The 21788-nt window shown below is 39.1% G+C and overlaps 1 long non-coding RNA gene across 1 annotated transcript in view; it reads right to left on the reverse strand.

Moving 5' to 3' along the window:
- LOC142826697 (uncharacterized) overlaps positions 1–16289 on the reverse strand; it is a 193750-nt gene extending 177461 nt beyond the window's left edge. The window contains exon 1 of the long non-coding RNA XR_012900900.2: positions 16141–16289. This is a non-coding gene — a long non-coding RNA (uncharacterized LOC142826697). The remainder of the gene's footprint in view (positions 1–16140) is intronic.
- Between the last annotated feature and the right edge of the window lie 5499 nt (positions 16290–21788).

A 21788-nucleotide genomic window follows, 5' to 3' on the forward strand; every position in this document is an offset into this window, starting at 1 on the left:
TTAAATATGTTTATTCAGTATAACCTATGAACTTTTGTGTTTATAATTTATATTTATGACAAATTGTATTCCTGTATTCATACCCTACACACTGCTGCATTAATCTTTCTACAAAATATGCCTTGTAAGGTGTCATTTGAACTCATATAATTTGTGGTCAGTATGGGTATGTCTAGACTACATGCCTCTGCCAACCGAGGCATGTAAATTAGACATACCAACATGGTCAATGAAGTGGGGATTTAAATATGCCCCGCTTCATTAGAATAAAAATGGCCACCACGTTGTGCTGGCTCAGCTGTTTGTCGGCATGAAGCGTCGGTGAAGACAAGGATCGGTTGGCAAGGAAAGCCTTTGCCAACCGATCCCTTATGCCTCGTGCAATGAGGTTTACAGGATCTATCGACAGAGGCTTTCCTTGCCGACCGATCCCCGTCTTGACTGCCGCTTCATGCCGCCAAACAGCTGAGCCAGCACAACGCAGCAGTCATTTTTATTCTAATGAAGCGGGGGATATTTAAATCCCTGCTTCATTGACTATGTCGGTATGTCTAATTTACATACCTCGGTTGACAGAGGCATGTAGTCTAGACATACTCTATGATCCTAAACATGTGTGGCAACACTGTATGTGAAGTTATAGGATTCCACAGTAGGATGTTATTAACACGTGTTCTAAATCCCACATCTTACACATAGGTCTGTTCTAAATTAAGGAATATGTGTTCTGCCTACTATGCCTTTCAGCAATAAATGGTCATCAGAAGGCAGAGAAACAAAGAAAGTTCAAACATAGCAGGAAGAAGCATCAGGGAACAGCTTTTCACATAGCCTCTGTATCTCCTAATGCTCAGTTGGAAATGTTTTTCAGGACAGGGACTGAAACTAGATGGCTATGTTCTACACTGCACTGCTCCTCCAGAAAAAGCTACAGAAATCTCAAACGTTGGGAAAAAAAAACCCTTTTTCAGAACATCTCTTCTTCCTCCTAAAACGAGGTTTACAGGGATGCTGAAAAAGTCTATCTACTCTTCCGGAAAAAAAAGGATGACCGGCTATTTATGACCTGCTCATTAAAATTCAGTAAGTAGTTACCAGACTGATTAGCATAATGTCAAAGTAGCCAATTATAGTTCAGCAAACAGGTCTTGAGAGAGGACTAATTTCCTGGGTAATTTTTTGGCCAGAATGCTCAAAAACAAAGGGAATACGAAGAAAATAATCTCACCAGAAAGAAAGGACGAGTCATTCAGGCTATGTCTAGACTGCAAGCCTCTTTCGAAAGAGGCTCTTTCAAAAGATACTTTCGAAAGAGCCTCTTTCGAAAGAGAGCGTCTAGACTGCAAGCGGAATTTCGAAAAAGCAAGTCGCTTTTTCGAAAGAAAGCACCCAGTGAGTCTGGATGCTCTCTTTCTAAAAAGCCTGTTTGCTTTGAAGAACGCCTTCTTTCGAAAGAGCACTTTCAAAAGAAGGCGTTCTTCCTCGTGGAATTAGGTTTACCACCGTTGAAAGAAAAGCCGCATTCTTTCGATTTAATTTCGAAAGAACGCGGCTGCAGTCTAGACGCAGGTGAAGTTTTTTCGAAAAAAGGCTACTTTTTTCGAAAAAACCCCTGAGTCTGGACACAGCCAAACAGACACACAGGCTTGGTTCCAGCATGTTGCCATCACTTTGTAGAACATATTAACAAGATATACACACACAGCTTACCAGCAATCAGTCTCTTTTTCACAAAGCTCTTTTTTATAAATTAATTGTTTGTGATCAGCTTGTAGTATCTAATTTCAATGTGGGGTCTTTTCCTTCATTCTGGGTTACATTTCTCTATCATTAGAATTACAAATATTGCAACGTATTAAAGACCCTGATTCAGCATGGGATTAAGCCTGCAACCAATTTCACACACTGGGAAACTGAGGCAGTAATGGAATAATTCGCACAGCAAGAGACTTTGGAAAGAATAATTCTTAAAGCCAAATTTAAATACTAATGTGAGTGGCTCTCCTTATTTTTATTTCACCAAGGTGAACAATGGTACAGCACGTGCAGTGCTGCGTAATGATGTACGACTGTTCTGATATATCCTATATAAACCTATGCCTAGCCAAAGCTTATCAGCTGTCTTCATAACAAAGTGTTAGTGTTGTTACACAATTTTACTGTATTGGCACAAGGAAATAAGTGGATAAAGCATAAAAAAATGTTTATGCTTAGCAGCATTACCAGCACTTACTGTTTTGCTGGACTCTGAGAAGACATTCAAGGATAATTTAGAGTTAAGTAACAGCAAGGTACACTAAGAGCCAGGACTGGTGGCTGTAAACAAACTTAACAGGACAGCAGGAAACTTGGCAACACCTGTGGTAAGTGGACAACTGACTAACTAAAATCACACTGGCCCACAGATGTTACTGGACAAAAGTGTGCTGGACTAACTAGTTTCAACCTGTACTTGTATTTGCTTGACAAATAAGCTTAACTTTGGAACAGTCCCAATGCACTCTGTAGTTTTTTTTTGGTTTTTTTTACCAGAGTTATATTTTCAGCATGTGTCTGGGATTTAATAATTCCATACAATGCATATAGATTAGTGTCTGATATATCTTAGGGTATACTGTGATTTGAATTGCCCTAGCTCTAATATGTAGTTCTATTCTGATCAGGCTTAGATGAAATGGTGCTTACAACTTTCTTACTGCCCCTAGGTTTCCATCATCATCACTATCATACCACTATCACAAAATAGGAATAGTGAATTTCCAAAGCAATAGTCAAAGCAAATAGTTGGCAAATAATCTATATTTACATAAACCATTCACTGAGTAATTTAAAATAATAAATGTTTGTAAAATAGAATAGGGATGATTTGCAAAGAGCAAAAAGAGCTACATTGCTTGAATGAATTCATTGATGTGAATAGTTTTCCTCCTTCTATTCATTATTAAAACTCAGAGGTAAATACTTTTGCTTTAAATCTAAAAAAATAGGGAGTGCTGTCTAATGGGAAGAGTACTGGTTATCGGCTCAGGAGATCTGAATTCTATTTCTGATTCTGTCACTGACTTACTGAGCATGTTGGCTAAGTTTCTTTACTTCCCAGTACCTCAGATTTACCATTTGTAAAATGGGGATAATGATACTTACCTCCTTGGTAAAGTGTTTTGAGATCTACTGATAAAAAATGCTCACTAAGAGCCAGGCATTATTATATTGTTATCATTATATGGCATTTTAATATGATCCAATTCATCCCTTGGAACTGGGTTGAATTAAATCCATACAGAACAGCAGAACTGTATGTTGAGAATAAAAAAATATATATAAATGATGTAACTGAAATTTTCTGTACCATGGCACACAATCCATTGTGCAGGAGGATTATATTCATACGGATAGTGAATGATTCTTTGTGTACAAGTAGGAGTAATCTTCCAAAACATACTCCCAAGTTTAGTAATTGAATATAACAGGGAGCAACTTTCTGCCAGACAGAGCTGTATATCTGCCATTTGATGCATCTGTGGATCATCACACATTTTTTTCCTCTTATGCTGGTGTGAAATTAATCCACTCAATACAAAGTTAATAAAATAATTAATAAATAACATTGTATTTCTCTCATGACTCTTTTCCTTCCATTTCTGTTTATTAATTTTTGGGGTGTTCTACTTATTCTGTTTGTTGCTTCCACTGCATTGATGATCATTAGGCACTCACTAGGCAGAGTTTTCCCCAAGCCGCAGCTTAATGATAGTAATTATTTTCTTGCCAGTTTAGATCTGCTCAAAAGCTATGATATGTGCATCTCCTCTCATACTGTGCTTTATTGTGAAGTAAGAAAAATATGAACAAATCTTCACTGGCAATACGAATACATACTTCTCTATGTGATGTATAAACAAAGCCTATCTTGAAAAAATTGTATGGATTAAATCAAGCATAAATTGATTTGCTTGAAAATGCCCTCTAGGTAAAAAACAGAGAATAAAACACAACATTTTTGTGTATCAGGTGTTTTGCCATTCCATTGTAATTGAAATAAAAATGCACTTTTCATTGCCCAGACAGTTGAAAAATCTATTGTGAACTCCAAGGAACTAGAGTTATGAAAGTTGACATTTACATTTGCAGCATCTTAGTTAATAAATTTCAATCTCCAACTTTCCTGATATTTTCCACCTAAAGTTACTTCCATTACTCTGGAGCTTAGAATATGTGCAGTCAAGTCAAATTAATTGTATATGCCTATCTTGGAAGAAAAATCCCAGAGAGGCTTATTTCATAAGCCTAAAATAATAAGGTGTAAAAGTCAGCATGTTTACCTGTGAGTAACTCTATTTATCTTATTACAAAGTGAAAAAAAATACTAACAATGTTACAAAGCTAAAAAACTATGCAGTGATTTCATGTACTCTTCCTAAAAGCTATAAAATATTCTTGCTGTGATTATTGCATTTTGCTTAGACTGATGCAAATTGAAAGCAGGCTAAGTCCAATGACATGCAATGCAGATGAACAATAAATGTTCAAAGACATTTTTTGAAGTTTCTGCTAGTACAGTGTCTAACTTGGGTTGTCATATTGATTATGGATGTACTATGACATATACCCACAAGCAATAGTATGTGTTTTAGCTGATGATTCACTTTTAAAGCATGTGTTTTATTGCATAAATATTCACTTTACTACTTTGATCTCACTCGATTAATTTTTCATCTTGTTGAAACAGGCAGGCATTTTGAGCTATGTAAAGCCTCCATTTTAAGGCACCTACAGCAACAAAAAACTGTGTGACCACATTCAGTTGGCCAATTTGCATTATAAGCATTATAAACTGAAAAAACTGCAAGCAGAAAATGTATTGAAATTCTTGGTTTAAATTAATATACACTAAAGCTTTCATTTTCACTCAAGAGTTCTACTTTTCATTTACATCCAGAAGCTTAATCTGTTCAAGTTATATTTTCATAATTATTTTGCATGTGCACTTAAAAAATTGGACCTTATTCTGATCATATTTCCAACTATGTGACTCCACTGAGTCACACAGAGATAACTCATGATTTACACTGATATTAACAGGCACAGAATAAAGCTTACTATATGCAGAATTATTTTCTGCCTTTCATTCATGAAAAGTTATTAAGAAATTAACTCACTGTTTCAGTTTTAGGAGATTAGTTGGTGTGCTTGAAACTATTGCCCAGGACATAATTCTGCAATTCTCATTCATGTTGATTACTACCTAAAATCCCACTGGCATCAATTTGACTATTCATGTGTGTGTTACACAACATGAGGTTTGCATCATTGGAACACCCTAAATGTTCCATAAAACATGTTAGAAGTAAGAAATATCTGAGGGAGACACAAAGCCTTTCAATACTACAGCCTGGTCTCCCCTTATTCTCCCCTCCAGTTACTTTATTCTGTCTGAACAGTTTGACATTTCTATTGCAGCTTAAGATCAATATTCAAGGCCATGTGGCATTCTAATGGAATATTAATAATGTGAGAGTAGGCTTGCCAGCAGGAGGTGTGTCAGGGCAATTTGACAAACACTGCTTTGAAGGACCATGACCTTGAAGGCCTCTAGCAGGGCAATCTATGAATTTGGAGAAGCTGTCAGATTGAATTTTAAAGAAGTATATATTAATATGCATGTTTATGATTTAAGATTATCTCTTAAATACAGTTTTCCTGCCAAAGAACTGGATCACAAGTATATAAAGACCATCCCTCTCCTGTTACTCAAGAATGTACAGAAAAAAAGGACACATACAGTTTGTGTAGTCTTCTTGGCACCCACAATATGTGACCTTCATTCCAATTAGAGTTACACACGACCGTGCTGTTCGTAAGCGCAGATCGCGTTCGTAACTCGGGATCCGCCATTTATGACAGCTTCGGTTGTAACTGAGAATGGTCGTAAGTGGACCGTTCGCAACTCGGGGACTAGCTATATTACAAAAGTTACCTGCACTTAAAGCAAGGGAATGTGAAAAGAGGTGCATACTAATTACACACAACATTGTGAGAGCCATGTGCTTCCTTTGCATCTAATCAAAGCACTGCTACGGTTCAGTTTGCACACTCCACAAATTCTAGGTATGCAACCACAGTCATCAAAACTACCCTATCCCAGAGGCTGTCTTGGTTAGAATAATTTTGTGACCCACTGAGATGAAGGAGGGCCACTTATGCAGCCCACTCACTAGCCTAGGTTTCCCCTCACTGTCTAAGATGGTAAAGTTAGGACATTTGAGTTAAAACTGGGAACCTGCTCCCTATTTTTCAGGTCAGCATTTCCAAAGCTGGATACCTAAAGTCCTCACTTAAATACTATGTTTCTAACTTTCAAAAATTCTGAGCACCCACCAATTCCTATGAATCCAATGGAAGCTACATGTGCTCATCATCTGAGAATCATTTTTTGTAGCTGTCTCAGTATGGGGTTTGAACTCCTCATCCTTAACTCCAGCCCACAAATTTGGAAATGTTGGCTGTAGGGTATTCCCAGTGCTTTCTGGGAATGTACAGACAATTATGTAGTAAAGATAATACTTTGACTATGGCATATTGAGAGACAATAAAACTCAGGGTTCAGCTTAAAATATTGTAAAATTATTTATAACCACTGAGCAAATGCTTTTTTTAAAAAACCTTCCATAAGAATTGAATGTATAGAAATAAAATATAAATGATAATTACACAGCCTAAGTATACATTTGTGAGAAACTATTGTCAATAATTTTACGTTTATGATCATCAGTTAAAAAGCAGATGCACACAGTAGCACATTCTCAATTACAAAAAAAAAAATCCTTCCCCTTTATATAAATGCACTATACTGGTGTACCAACATATTTAAGTTCTCTATGACCATAACTAAGGTCTGTTTTATTAAATATACAGATTAATATTTGCAAATTGTAATATCATGGGCTGGCTGAGTTACACAGCAGAACACAAAATGAACTTGCTTAAGCATTCTTTACAGAAAAAAATAGCAATCCAGAGCAATATTAAATAGTTTTATTGAAGTTCTCAAATCAGTACAAAGACCCCTTGGACTTTATAGATATGGAACCTATATAAAATTCTAACGTTCAATTGATATCCACATAACATAGCAATGAGGCATTTTGTGCCTGATGCAAAACCAGCTGAAGTCAATGGATAGTGTCCCGTTGACTTCAAGGCATTGAACATGTCCTTTATGATACTTTTGCTCTTCTCCCCATCTCCAACATAATTTGTATAGAATGCTTGGCAGTTAGCCAGGGATAGGTACTAAACAGTCAATAGATCTTATTTTTGAAGAAAAAGACAATGAATTATATGCTCTAACTTGTCAGGTCTTTGCATTTTAAAACAAAAAGAAATTCATTCTTTTGGTAGCTGAGTCCTTGAGCCCATCCATACTTGCAAGATTTGTAATCTTTTTCCAGAACTAACTTTCTGGTCTGTTACATTAATTATCTTAGTATAAGGAGGTAAATGTGGGGCAGAGTCCTTAGAAAAGCCACAGAACAAAACCCAGTGGGCTGCAAGATCATTCCACATCCACAACTTTGTTCTAGCAACATAAAATAACTTATTTCCTTTTACTAAGCTTTTGCGATTCAATCTCTCTATATATCTTAAAATTCATAGGGTATAAAACTGAACAGTTATAATTTATGATGAACTTGTCTGTGGAATCACTGTTCTACTTACCAGCAGGAAAGCTCTGCAATTACCCTTGGCTTCTCAGTGCAATAATGATGAGATATGTAGACAGTTTTCAGCTAGCTTTAGAGCATTGTTGCACATAACTTATAAGAAAAAAGCCAAGACACCTTTTCCTGCAAACCTACTAGTCTATATTCGTATCAAATAAGTATGGTTTGGATATTCATTATTTGGATGTGATTTGATTGGTAGTATTCTATTCTGAGTCAGTGATGAACCTCTGCTTAACATTATACAGGCACAAATGTAATTTTTCAGATGAAATATTAAATTAGCCTGCTTAATTGTAGGTGAATTTTGTGAGAAAGGGAATATACTTGTATAGATTCTCCACTAAAATCCAGATTTAAAATCTGAACAAGCATTATTATTATTTGTTTTATTAATTTCCTCTTCTGGATGACTACAATCTTGCCTGGGCTTTCTCCCTTCAACATTGCAACACTGTCCAAATGAAGCTCAAACTTGCACTGCCAGCTTTCAGTCAGCAGATTTAAAAATAGGCTCCATAAAGTCATGAACTTCAGGAGCAATGGCTGGCCACAGGTAATTTCATTCTACTTAATTCTCCTGTAACAATAGTTGCATTAAGTACTCCTTTTATGTCCTTAGCAGCATGGCCGTATAGTGTGCCCCATTTGGAGAAGTCACTATATTGCTAGCATAGGAAGGTAGCATTCTCTGGTGGATTTTATATACCACTAATTAAAACACATACTTTGGGCAAGAAACCTGATTCCCATAAAACCAGTAGGAAAACTTCCATTGATTTAAGATAAGGATTTCAGCATTACGCACTATATATATAATGGTGATCACTTGTTGCTGAGTATGATCATCTTCCATGGGAGTTGTGAACCCTTAGGTGGTTGATAAGACAGATCCTTGAACCACAAGTATAAATTCTGTTACATTGAGGACAGATGTTTCCTGGTACAGCAGGAGGCTGTTGACGATAACTAGAAGCCAGTCTCCCCTTCCTCCTGTACCTCTTTCTCCTCAGCTTGTTGGGGGGCAAATTCAGAACACAGGGAGACATTGTGCAGGATTTCTCTCCATTTTGAGCGATCCTGGGCAAGTGTCTCCCAAAGTTAATTTTAATGTTGCCCTTCTTTGAGTTATCCTTTAGCAAGTCTTTATAACATTTCCATTGCCCTCCCATGTTATGGTATCGTTCTTTCAGCTGAGAAAACAGGACCTATTTTGGGAGGTGATGGTCTGGCATCCAAACAACGTGACCAGTCCAGCAAAGTTGCTGATGGATGATCATTGCCTCTTCCAGAACACTGATGTTGGTGCACCTGTCTTCCCATGTGATCTTCATGTCAGTTTTGGTAATACCTCCCAAGGACTTTCAAGTGATGTCTATAGATTGTCCAGGTTTCAGACTCATATAATATTGGGAGAATAACTGCTTGCTAGACAAGAAGTTTGGTGTTTGTTTGAATGTCGTGATCTTCAAAAACTGCAAATGAGCAAAAGCTGCACAGGCAAAGCTCAGATTATGTGGATTTCTACATCAATATCTGCCTTGGATGAAAAATAACTTCCAAGGTAGCGAAAATGATCAAAATATTGCAGTACCTCTCCAAGTGAGGTATGTTACTTCATTTGGAGAGGGCTGATGGAGCACTTTGGTCTTCTTGATGTTCTCAGAGAGCAGTTAATGCCTTTCCAGCAGTTCTCAGAGAGCAGCAATCCTGCTGGAAAGGCATAACAAGTGGGGATCTGCAGGGGTCTGTTTTGGGACTGGTTCTGTTCAATATCTTCATCGATGATTTAGATATTGGAGTAGAGAGTATGCTATTAAGTTTGCAGATGATATGAAGCTCAGAGGGGTTACAACTGCTTTGGAGAATAGGGTCATAATTCAAAATTATCTGGAAAAACTGGAGAAATGGTCGGAGGTAAATAGAATGAAGTTTAATAAGGACAAATGGAAAGTATTACACTTAGGAAGGAACAATCAGTTTATTGATTGATTGAGATTGATTATATATATATATATATAATCAATCAGGACATCCAATCTTTAAAAGTACAATCCAAAGGGCACAGTGATTCACTGAGTCAAAAGGCTTTAGTTAGATCAATAAAAGCCATGTACAGTATTTGGTTTTGCTTCTGACACTTTTCTTGCAGCTGATGTGCCATGAAGATCGTATCCACAGTTCCACAACATGGTTGCAAAGCACTCCGGGACTCGTGTAAAATTTCTTCTGACGGGGCAGAAGATGGTTTGCAAGGACCTGTCCCAGAACTTTGCCGGCAACAGCAATGAGAGAGATAGTGTGACAGTTTCAACAGTAAGCTTTATCCCTCTTCTTAAAGAGGGTTACGATCAAGGCATCGCTCATTTCATTAGGTATCTCCTCCTTTATCCAGATTTTAAGGGTAAGCAAGGTAAGCAGCCAAATTAACGCTGGTCCACCATCTTTAAAGATTTCAGTGTGGATCCCATTTGGACCTGCTGCCTTGTTCTTCTTCATCTGTTCGATGGCATTGTATATCTCATTTAAATTGGGAGAGTCTCCAAGCTTCATCTGCAACCACGAAGTTATGATTAAGATCTTCAAAATGTTCTTTCTAGCAGAAATTAAGGACTTCATTGTTCTTCAAAAGTGTGATTCCATCCTTGGAGTGAGGGGGTTCTATGGCATGACAAGCTAGCCCATAAACAGTCTTAATGGCACTAAAGAAACCACATGTACTATGGGCATCCATTAAATGTTGGAATTCTTTCACTCTCAGTCCACCATTTGTTCTTGAGTGCTTTGGTTTTATGTTGGACTTCTGCCCTTGCCTTAGCATGGGCTTCTCTCTTTGTATTGCAATTCATATCATTCTGCAAAGCACGAAATGCCATTCTTTTCTCATTGATGAGTTGCTTGATTTCAACATCATTCTCATCAAACCAGTCCTGATGATTTCTAGTGTGGTAGCTTATGGTTTCTTCACAGGTACTGATGATTGCAGCTTTTAGCTGGCTTCAGTTTTCCTCAATTTCTTCTGGAAACTGATGAAAGTTTTTCTTCTAGGCCTGCTTAGAAGTGGTCACACTTAATGGGGTACTTCAGATCTTGAACCTTCAGCTTGCACCTGATCTGCTTCCTTTGCAGCCTCCATTTGGGGGCAATCTTGATTTTCATTGTGGATTGAATGTGCTGATGATCAGTCCAGCAGTCATCAGGACTTGTCATTGCTCTTGTGAGAAGTATGTCACTACAATCTCGAGCACAAACTATGACATAGACAAGAAGATGCCAGTGATTTGCACGTTGGTGTCTCCAAGATGTTTTGAACTTATTCTTTGGTTGGAAAAGGGTGTTCATGTTCTGCACACTTGGTAAGGAGCAGGATTCCATTTGCATTGCTTTTGCCAACTTTTTCTTTCCCTGTTGTTCCTTTCCACAGGTCTGAGTCTCAGCCAACACATGTATTGAAATTCCCCAGAAGAATGATCTTATCTTCTTTAGGGGTCTCAGATAAAATGGTTTCCAGATGAGAGAAGAAATTGCGTTTACATTGTCATTGGCATCCATTGTTGGTACCTAGGCACTCAATAGGTACCTGTTGATTTTTGGCGAGCCCCAGAGTGTCATAAGCCACTCATTGATGCTTACTGGCAGCTCAGAGTGGGACCTTATAAGCTTTTTCTTTACAGCAAAGCCTACTCCATGCAATTGTGGTTCATCTAAAGATTTTCCTTTCCAGAAGTGGGTGTATCTTCCTTTCTCCTTCCTCACCTGTCCTTCATCAGTTCTAGTTTTGGACAAGGAAGCAATATTGACATTAAACAAATTCAGTTCACAAGCAATGATAGCTGTGTGTTGCTCTGGTCAGTCACTGACTGAGTTGTCCATCAGGGTACATACGTTGCATGTTCCAAAGCTGTACAATTTCTTACATTTTCGACCACTGGGTTGGTGATACTGCTGTATGTAGCTATCCAGCCAAGAGGAAAAGAGGCAAGACTGTTTTTAGGGCATTTTTTTCCAGCTCCCTCTTCATGTTGGGTGAGCAGAGTGGGTCCTAAAGAGGACTGCTCAGTCATGGGTGCAGCTACTGAGATGCTCAGCCTTCCTCAGTCCTCAAGCAAGATGACTGAATTACACACCCACCAACTGTATGTTGATCTGTGACTAGGAACTTCCAGATATCACTGTCCTTTTCCCGTTGCCACTCACCAATCACTAATCACCACTAGACTTTTGACTTGTGCATATGTTGTTTCCTCAAAATAAAATAAGTCCTGTACAGGCATCTTCTGAAAGCGGGGAGACTGGTGCACAACAGTTACCACACTGTCTTTGTCAGATAGAGGGCTTGAAACCAATGGCATGAACACTACCACGATTGTAGATCTTCTATCTGCTGCAGCCTTCATCTGTCTTCACAGCTGCTATAACATTACACAACAGTTTCACCTCCATTGTGCAGTTATCCTCTGTCTACTCTGCCATTGAGGACTTCTTGTATCACACTTTGTCTGGAAACTCGCCCTTGACTATTCTTCCCGTGGATAAATCTCTGTAACCTTTCCATATAACCATGTATCATTCTCATATAACTTTGTATTGACAAATTTTGTAAGTCCATATATATATATTATATATATAGTCCTTTTAGAGATACTATATCTTTATGTTAAGCTTTCTTATAGAATCCCTTGTATTAAGAGAAGTCTTGTATCTAGTCTTTTCCATAGAAACTTTGTATCAAGCCCTTTATGTTATAGGTCTTAGGAACAGTTAAGGTAAAGAAAAATGTCTTTTTCTAGGAGCAGAATAGATTGCTCACCTTTCATGGATTGTCCTATTGAAATGAATGAGGGTGTGAATGGAGAAACTTTGAAAGGTGAGCACCTCCAGCAGCAGTTGCAAGGGTGGAGAGGAGCTGGGAGACAGATCCAAAGACAATAAGACTTTTGAAGTGAGCTCATTGAAAAGAAGATTGGACATAGACGGCCTTGGGAGTCAAGCAGCAAGTGCCTGAAGGACCCTTTTCGAAGCAGCATTAAAAAGGTGTCATAAGTATCTCACTGCATATGTAAATGATGACTAATTGGGTGCATGAAAGGGATAAATATGAAGCATCTTGAAGAGGGACCCTAGGTTTTCATCTTGTCAACATCGGTGCATCGATCCAGATCAGCAGAAGTCCAGCTCCACCCCTCCCCCATCTAACTCACTTGGCCAGTGTAGTCAGGGGGAGCGACTATTGGTAACAAGAAGACGGAGTGTGCTTGTGTGTGTATGAGTGCATGAATGTAATGTAACATATGCATATGATAAAGTATTGATTGATCTATGTATGTTCAATAAATGTGGCATGTTGCCTTATCCCCCTGAAAAAGATCCCAGGTGCTTCTTTTAAGCACAACATGCCACGGGTGACTCTAAGAGAGTACATAACTCCAAGGATGGCCACTCTCGGGGGGTGATTGGAATACACAAGCCTCTCTGCAACTACAAAGTGATGATCCACGGATATATATATCCAAGACAGTATTTGCTATAATTTCTCAGACTTCTCTTCTTTCATGATGCTTATTACTTACTAGAGACTGTCTTCGCCAAACCCCCTAGCTGGCAGAGACCTTCTGTCTCCCAACAGCCTCACAAACTGGCAGGAGACTTCTGCCTCCTCCCGAGGCCTCTTGACTGGCAGAGGTTTTCTCCTTCCCTGGTGCTGCAGACAAGGGCGGGGGACAGGGAGAGGGGTAAGTGTTTGGAGAAAGCAAGATTGCAAGCGCCAGCTCTGTTGGACACTTTTGGTAGTGTAACTGCTCCAAGTGATCAGTCTGCAGTATAGCTCTTCCCTGCGATCACTGCCCCCAGTGGCCTTTCTCAATATTGCACCCCTCTTCTCTGTGTCCCCTCCCTTTCCATTTGAAGAAAAAGAGTCTCATTCCTGGCTCTTCCCATTTTCCTGGTGCAACCAGCCATGGACCTTACTTTAAGTTAGGATAATTGGAAGCTGCATACCAGATTTGGTGGTTCTAGTGCTTACCATTTAGGAGTTATTGAACAAACAGACTCACAGTCAGCATGACAGATGCACATTTCTAAAATATATACTTAGACTGGAAACTTGAGAGTGAACTCCACATTATAAATCAACATGTACTGTTTTCTGCCACATATACAGCCATACTTCTATGGGATTTCTACGTTACTTACAGTTGCTGAACTTTAGGCTCTGATACAATTGCATTGAAAAATTAATGCTATATTAGAAAAACAAGCTTATTTGGATTTCACTAGTGAATAAGAAAAAATTCAGTAAAAATTCAGTCAACTGTTATGCCTATAAACCTTAATTAACAAAGCTTTTTCAATAATGTTAAATTTATTCTGACCTTTGGTTAATTTTTTTTTATTTTCATCAGATTCTTTTATCCTCTTACTCTCACAATTTTTTTTTTTGAGAAAAAATCTTTTTAGTAAGTTGGACTTTACCCATACCCAGGCAACACAGCATTAAGCTCACCAAGTCCCTTGCTACTCTAATATTTAACAAATTTTTAGTTAGCGTGGCTCCTCTAGGTCATATAGCTTAACTTTCTAATGAATACAAACCCTTGGAGAATATGTTGCAGTAATGCTTTAGGAGCCCAGACAATGGAAAAACTCACTAAAGCAGAGTCATACAACCCCCTCCCCACCCGCACACCACTACATTTCACTTAAACACTTATCACATAGCTTAACTGGTTTGTACTCTCTTTCGTGGTTTCTTTGCACAGACTAGAACTACAGAAATCAAACCCAGTTTTGAACATAGATCTGCCTATGCACAGTCCTGACTGGAAGCAATATATAGGAGACAGAATTACACACAGCAGAGCCATAAGTGTGAAGGATTCTGCTGATTGCCTGCTTCTGGGACCCTGGTGATGATTACATCACAATTTCCAGTTAGTTTTTCAACCCTAGGAACAGTTTCCTCTACTGCACTCGGTATATATTGCAATGTCAGAAAGAGATTAAATATTCAAAGATGGTATTTTCAAAGGAGTTTTAAGGAGCTCGGTGCTCGATTTTGCTTGACATTTAATGTAAATTGAGAAACTAATTCCATTAGGCTCCTCTAAAAATTCTGGCCCAATATATCATTATTTCCCCAAACTGTCTCAACATCTAAACTATAGGCCAGATTATGAATTTCTTATTCCCACTGGTGAGTAATTATACACACAAAAAGTCTCTCTGAAGTCAACAAGCTTTTTCCAAGTGAAAATAAGGAGTTTGCAATTTTCCCCATGTGAATAACACAATCATCACTTGGCTAATAGTAACTTATATGGCCTGTACATGGTGACTGCAATGCAAATTGCACCCAAATAATTGCTTCCAAGACATACATAATGTAGGCTTTGTCTACACATGGCCATGTTGCTAAAGGTTGAGCCATGTACATACTGTTTGTGAGCAACTTTGCTGACAAAATACTTCCACCCCCTATGAACAGGCATTTGTGTTGTTAACAGGAGAGCAATCCTGCTGACAGTGAGCCATTTAAACTGCCACCTGTCATGTCTTTTGGAAGCAAGGGGGAGAGAGGGTAGACAGAGAAGCACTTGTGAACAAAAAAGTTTTGTCACTCAGTTGACACTGTAGACAAAGCCTAAGTTACGGCTCAGGTACACTAGTACATTTAATCACATAGGATGAGCAACCACCAATTAATTTGCCGATTGTATGTTCCTCACTTAGATCTGGATGATGAAAGGAGTTAGACATTGTGATCTTGAGAATCATAATACCAGGGATTCAGGCAACTAGAAGATGACTGTGATTCACAAAGCCTGAGTTAGGGACTCAAGCTTTTCTATAAAGAATGGAGAGAGATGAGTATCTTATTCTATAATTCACAAAAGCCAGCAAAGAACTGCCTAAGCTAAACAATGAGAGGGGTATATGCTAAGTCCAAGAGGACCAACAGCCTCAGTGGACCCCTGGGCAAGGTGGGGGTGGGCCAAGCTCCGCACTCCTGCAGTCCAAGGGATGGCACTCCAGCTGCAATTTAAATGGTTAGGGACTCTGGCCACTTCCACAGGGGTAACGGCAGTGGCCAGGAGCCCTGTGCCCCTTTGTATCACTGGGTTCCCTTTACCATCCCCATCAGTAGGCCTGGCTAAGCCCCACCCCCCTCTGGGTGAGAGGTGCCCATTTCTATTACTTAAAAAATATTCTCACTGGAGACCACTCAGGGCTACACTAGTATGCATTTATTTCCACTAGGTAAAACTAAAGAGGAGAGAGCAGCCATCAAAGGTTTAAATTAAAGAAAACACAGAACTCTCTCTCTCAGACACACACAAACAAGCAAGCACACACACACCTCCAGTCATTCACTCATTCACACACATTCATTCCTGCCCTCAAGCACTCACACACTTACACAGACATATGAGTTGCAGAAGGAGCCAAGACATGTGGATCCTGGAGGGTCTATCTGCTCATCATGGCTGTGGAAGCTGATCAGAAGGAGAGATACTGGCTGTAGAGAGGGGTTTCTCAGGAGCAGGGGAGAGCATGTGCTCCCTCTCCTTAAATAGTGTCTGAATGACTCCTGTGACTCATTCACCTCATCATCAGGGAACATGCCCAGACTTCCCTTTATCCAGAAAAAACAGCAGTTTGTGATGACTCATCACCATGTGCTCCAGTCTTAGCAACTCCAAAAAACACATTCACACTCTCTCTCTCTTTCTCTCCATTCACTCAGGAGAGAATGCAGTTTAGAGTAAGTTACAAGCAAGGTGACTGAGAGTTACAAAGATTACAAAGTTGCACCTTACAGTAAGTTTCTGAGAGTTACAAACATTGCAAAGTTTGACAAAGATTACAATGAGTTGCAGTTTAAAATCTTAGACCTTACAGTTTAGTGTAGTTTCAGAAAATGCATGTTTGTAAATCAAGTAAGCTCAGGCAGAGGCTTTTTTTTAAGCTACAATTTCTACTACTGATTTACAGCTGGGAATTTTCTTTGGTGTCAGGTGCCTCTGCTCTTTTTGGAAAAAAGTCCAGAAATAGGAGAAAGACAACCCGTCTCATAATTTTTATCCCTTAAAATTAAGGTATTCACATAGAATATAGGAGACCTCCAGTTCAATTCCCTAATGTGGACAAGGGGAAGGAGGAATCTGAACAGAGATCTGCCATCTCAGCTGAGTGGTCTAATTTTGGGGCTGTGGGATATTCTTATGTATGAGGAGATAGGGCAAGGGTTCCCTCAGTCTCTCCAGATGAAGCTGTTTCACTCTGAATAAATAATTAAAAGATCCTGGAACTCCCATAACCTGATTTTGTGTGCTAGCCATCAGATTATAATACCTTGCTTTGTGTGTGTTCTCTCTCTCTCTCATTCTCTATGGCTATACTTGCATGGAGAGTTAGAATGACCAGTTCTGGTTGGACATATTCTTGGAAGTTTCACCGCATGGCATAATATTTAATTAAAAATGAATTCTTAACTCCTGGAGACTCCAGGACAATAATGGAGGATTGATAACTCTATATGGCATACACACATTGCACGTCCAACAACCACTGGTATAAATAGTAGAGTGGACTGTGAAATAGAAGTACAGAAATCAGAAAGTAGAATATAGACATGCCAGAACCTTTGGGTATATACGCTACATAATAGGATTGCCAGATGGTTTCAAAAAAAATATCGGACACACTTGACATTACATCACAATCTACATTACATCTTATTTAGAAAATACTGGACATTTATATTTTTTCAATTTGTTTCCCAGACAGAAAGCTCACATACTGGACTGTATCGTTCAAAACCAGACACCTGGCAACCCTATACATAACTCTTTATTCACACCAGCAACATCTCACATGTTTACATTGTTATTTTTAGCAGAGTAAGGTCCTGCTTCTTTCCACTGACAGTGCCTTTCCCTCTGCAGGGAAATTCTCCAGCAATGGGGACACCAGGGCTGTGTCTAGACTGCATCCCTTTTTTGTAAAAGGGATGCAACTTAGACATATCACAATTGCAAATGAAGCGGGGATTTAAATCCCCCCTGCTTCATTAGCATAAAAATGGCTGCCGCTTTTTTCCAGCTCAGAGCTTTGCCGGAAAAAAGCACCAGTCTAGACACTGATCTTTCGGAAAATAAAGCCTTTTCCAAAAGATCCCTTATCCCTCATTTTAAGAGGGATAAGGAATCTTTTGGAAAAGGCTTTATTTTCCGAAAGATCCGCATCTAGACTGGCGCTTTTTTCCAGAAAAGCTCCGAGCTGGAAAAAAGCGACAGCCATTTTTATGCTAATGAAGCAGGGGGGACTTAAATCCCCACTTCATTTGCAATTGCGATATGTCTAAGTTGCATCCCTTTTACGAAAAAGGGATGCAGTCTAGACACAGCCCAGCAGAGAGAAAGACACACACATGAAAGTGAAGACAAAATCTTAAAGAGTAATTTGGGTCAAAGAGAGAGCACAAGTATGAGCATATATCTATATCCTACTGGTTAGAGCATAGCCAAGGAGAAATTCTATGCATTGCAGTGGAGCCTAAAATTGGGGCTTAGGTGCCTGACTCATTTTAATTTAGGTTTATTGCACTCACCTATAGCCAGTCTCTGTCTGGGCACAAACCTTGACCCCAATAGGTAAACCAAGTTGTGGTGCCTTTTTAATATATACTTTGGGGAAAGGGTGGAAGAAATTTCTCCTACACCAGAACATGCAGTCAGTAATTACACCTCAGTGCGGCAGGAGATGCTAGGATGAATGCATCATTCCCTGTCTTCAGGGGAAAGTGCCTAGTGAGTAGTTGCAATTCTACTAACCTTGCCACCTGAATATCCCTGTTCCTGGCAGAGTGTTTCTCGCACACTGAGGTGCAGGCCCATACTGGGTGCGAGCACCCATTCTGCAATGGAACAGTGCTGATTTCATGGGTCCAGGCCATCAATGGCTATTGAAGGAAGACAGGGCTCTCTGTGTTGTTACCCGTCTGGCACTAAGCTGTATATACAATTGATGATTATATGCAAAACTGGGAAAATCAAACTATTATATGAAGAAGCAGGCACCGTAGCTATTTAAAACCATGCAATGCGTATAGCCTAATCCTTGAGGTAATTCACTGCAACAATTTCCAACTCTCATCCAGGGCTGTCTCATGGTAGCTCTCACTGATACGTTGCATCAGGTAGCAAGGTCATGCTGACACCATGCTTTGTCACTGTGTCATAACTTGTCTGCCAAAAGAAATGTGTACAATGCACCAGGGGTTTTAAAAGCTCAAACAGAACCTGCACAATTTTCTGTGTCCTGCAAGACTAATTTTCAGCAAAGGCTAAAGATTTTGGATGAGAATCAGTACAATGATTTACATATGAATGAGGAAACAATCTTTCCTTGAGTAATAGTGCAAGACTCTGAAACAAAGCGCAGCAAGTAGACAGACCCTTGACACATATTGAAAAATATCATATGTCCGTTTTAAAAAGCATTTGATATATTATCAAGAGATAACATGTCTATTTAAAAAAAAAACTTGCAACACATTCTTTTAATGATCACAATTAATATGACAGACTAATTGCTGCAGTGGAAATCATAAATCTCCTGAGGCCAAAATAGTTAAACAATTTTTCAGTGGTTATAAAGACATACATTAGCACTAGGATATTTATAAAATGACAGTGTTCATATTTTAAAATAATAATATTTTATTAACATCTCCAATGAATTGTCAACATATGTGCAAGGTTGGTAAATGTTTAACTGGTCAAATTTAACCCTGGGATAACTCATCGATAGCCAGCAACATAGTTAGATTAAGCAGGAATCTGGTGTATTACTTCCATTGTAGAGATGGAAATTTTATGGCAACAGAGCTTAAGACATTTGACCAAGACCACAGGAAGATTAAGTGTCAGAGTTTGAATTATACCCCAGGAAATGACTCCCACTCCTATGGTCAGACTTCTCTCTCACTTTTATTAGGCACATTTCTAGTGCAGAAAGGTATCCTTCTTATTTTATGAAGGTTATTAGAAATATCAGATTAAAAGATCTGTAATTTGGCCAAGAATTTTATTTTACGGTGGACCAAATAATCCCATAAAAATGCGCATGCGATGCTCAAAAAACTTAAAAAGGGGCCCTTATTTTATTCCCAAACAACATTTGGCCACATATCTGCATTGAAAAAATAGTATTTCCCTCTCTGAATTTAGGGATGAATTCTGAAGCCATTTGAAAGATTTTACAACCCCATCGGCAAACATTCTCAAATTTCCTTGGTCCCCCAGTGTACGTTCACCCTACATTTTTTTCTGCTTAAGCTAACAGTGTGGGATTTAGTGTGCAGATGCTTAGTGGAGTTGGCAGCCTGTGAAAAACAGAAGGGCAGACTAGAAGATCTGATGGTCCTTTCTCTCCTTAAAATCTAACTTCTTGACTGTGCATGTATGGTATTGTGCTTTGTGTACTATAAGCTTGGAGGCAAGCTCTGTAGGCTCCAGCCTTTCATGGGTGCTAATAAAAGCACGTACCTTCTGAGTAACAAATAACCACTTTACTAAAAGCTTTTAAAGTAGCAGAAAACATCAGCACGAGTGAAGTCAAACCTTGCTGCAGTAAATGAGAGTTTTGCCATTGATTTCAATGCAGCCAGAATTTTGTTCAATGACTGTAAGTTGCAATAAAAGATCAATCCAACACTTCCCATCCAAGCTTCCTGGTGGAAGTCCAGTACAGAAGCAATAAAGGTAATAGTGTCTTATTGCAATGTCTTTTCATCAGTTATGTTGCACAGATGCAGTTGCCTGACACTTTTCTGGAGGACACTGTGGGTACATTTAGACTACAGGCTTCTGTCGACAGAAGTTTTGTCGACAGATACTGTCGACAAAACTTCTGTCAACAAAGAGTGTCTAGACTACATTGAGTTCTGTCGACAAAGCAAGCTGCTTTGTCGACATGGTAGTGTAGACGCAAAGGACAGTTTACATGCAATAACACCTTCTGTCGACAGAAACTTTGTCGACAGAAGGCGTTATGCCTCGTAAAATGAGGTTTACCAGCGTCAACAAAACTGCTGAGTTCTGTCGACGTTATGTCGACAGAACTCAGCGGTAGTGTGGACGCAGGTATAGTTTTTTCGACAAAAGTCCACTTTTGTCGACAAAACCCTGTAGTCTAGACACACCCTATGTGGTAACCTCCTTCTGCGACAGCTGCAGCTCCTGGCCTTATGCCAGTGACAATCTGATTTTTTATTCATCTTTCAGAACCAGCTCTCTGGACATCTTCCACCAAATCTTCCCTCCACAGTCGGGTCCCAACTATTGCCTTCTCTACTGCTCTTGCTCACACACAACCTGAGACTCTCTCCTAAGATCAGGCCCCTTTGAAATAAGGTTATTACATCCCTTTCCTGCACTCTAGTAAAATTTGAGAGAGTACAGAACCACATCAAACAGTGAATATGAAATTCCATAGAACATCACAAAAAATAAACTTTGTCCTTCTCTAGGGGCCAATATTGTCTTCAGATTCATCCATGCAATTCTTGTTCACATCACTGGAAGGCTAGTATACATATCTGAGAACAGGGCTTCTGCTTTTGAAGTTTGTCTTTCTTCACTCCCTCCCTCTTTTCATACGTGTATGGTAATTCTCCAGACACAGCCAGGGGCAGAAAGCTGTGAACATTCTCTCAATCACCTGCTGACTGCCAGCAGGTTTCTGATCCCATTTCTGTGAAAATGGAAATTGGATAGGTGAATAAAAGGTGAGGAACATTTTGTTAAGAGACAATATTTTAAAACTTCAACTTTATTTTCAGTGGTCATTTCTTTAGAATCCTAATAAGCAGCCTGAATTTGAAAGTGAACCTCAGCTGGTTTAAAGCAACATAGTTTACTTTCTGCCTTCTGAATGATAGGGCCTTATCATGCAAACCTGGTGAAGGCAAAAATTCCTTGTTCTGTGGTGATAGTTTCTAGATGCTGTATAAGACCGTAGGGCTGACCAGTTGAACCTTCCTAAACTCAGGTGTCAAAATCC

The sequence above is a fragment of the Pelodiscus sinensis genome, chromosome 2, assembly GCF_052426305.1.
Source record: "Pelodiscus sinensis isolate ZL-2025 chromosome 2, ASM5242630v1, whole genome shotgun sequence".
Lineage (NCBI taxonomy): Eukaryota > Metazoa > Chordata > Testudines > Trionychidae > Pelodiscus > Pelodiscus sinensis.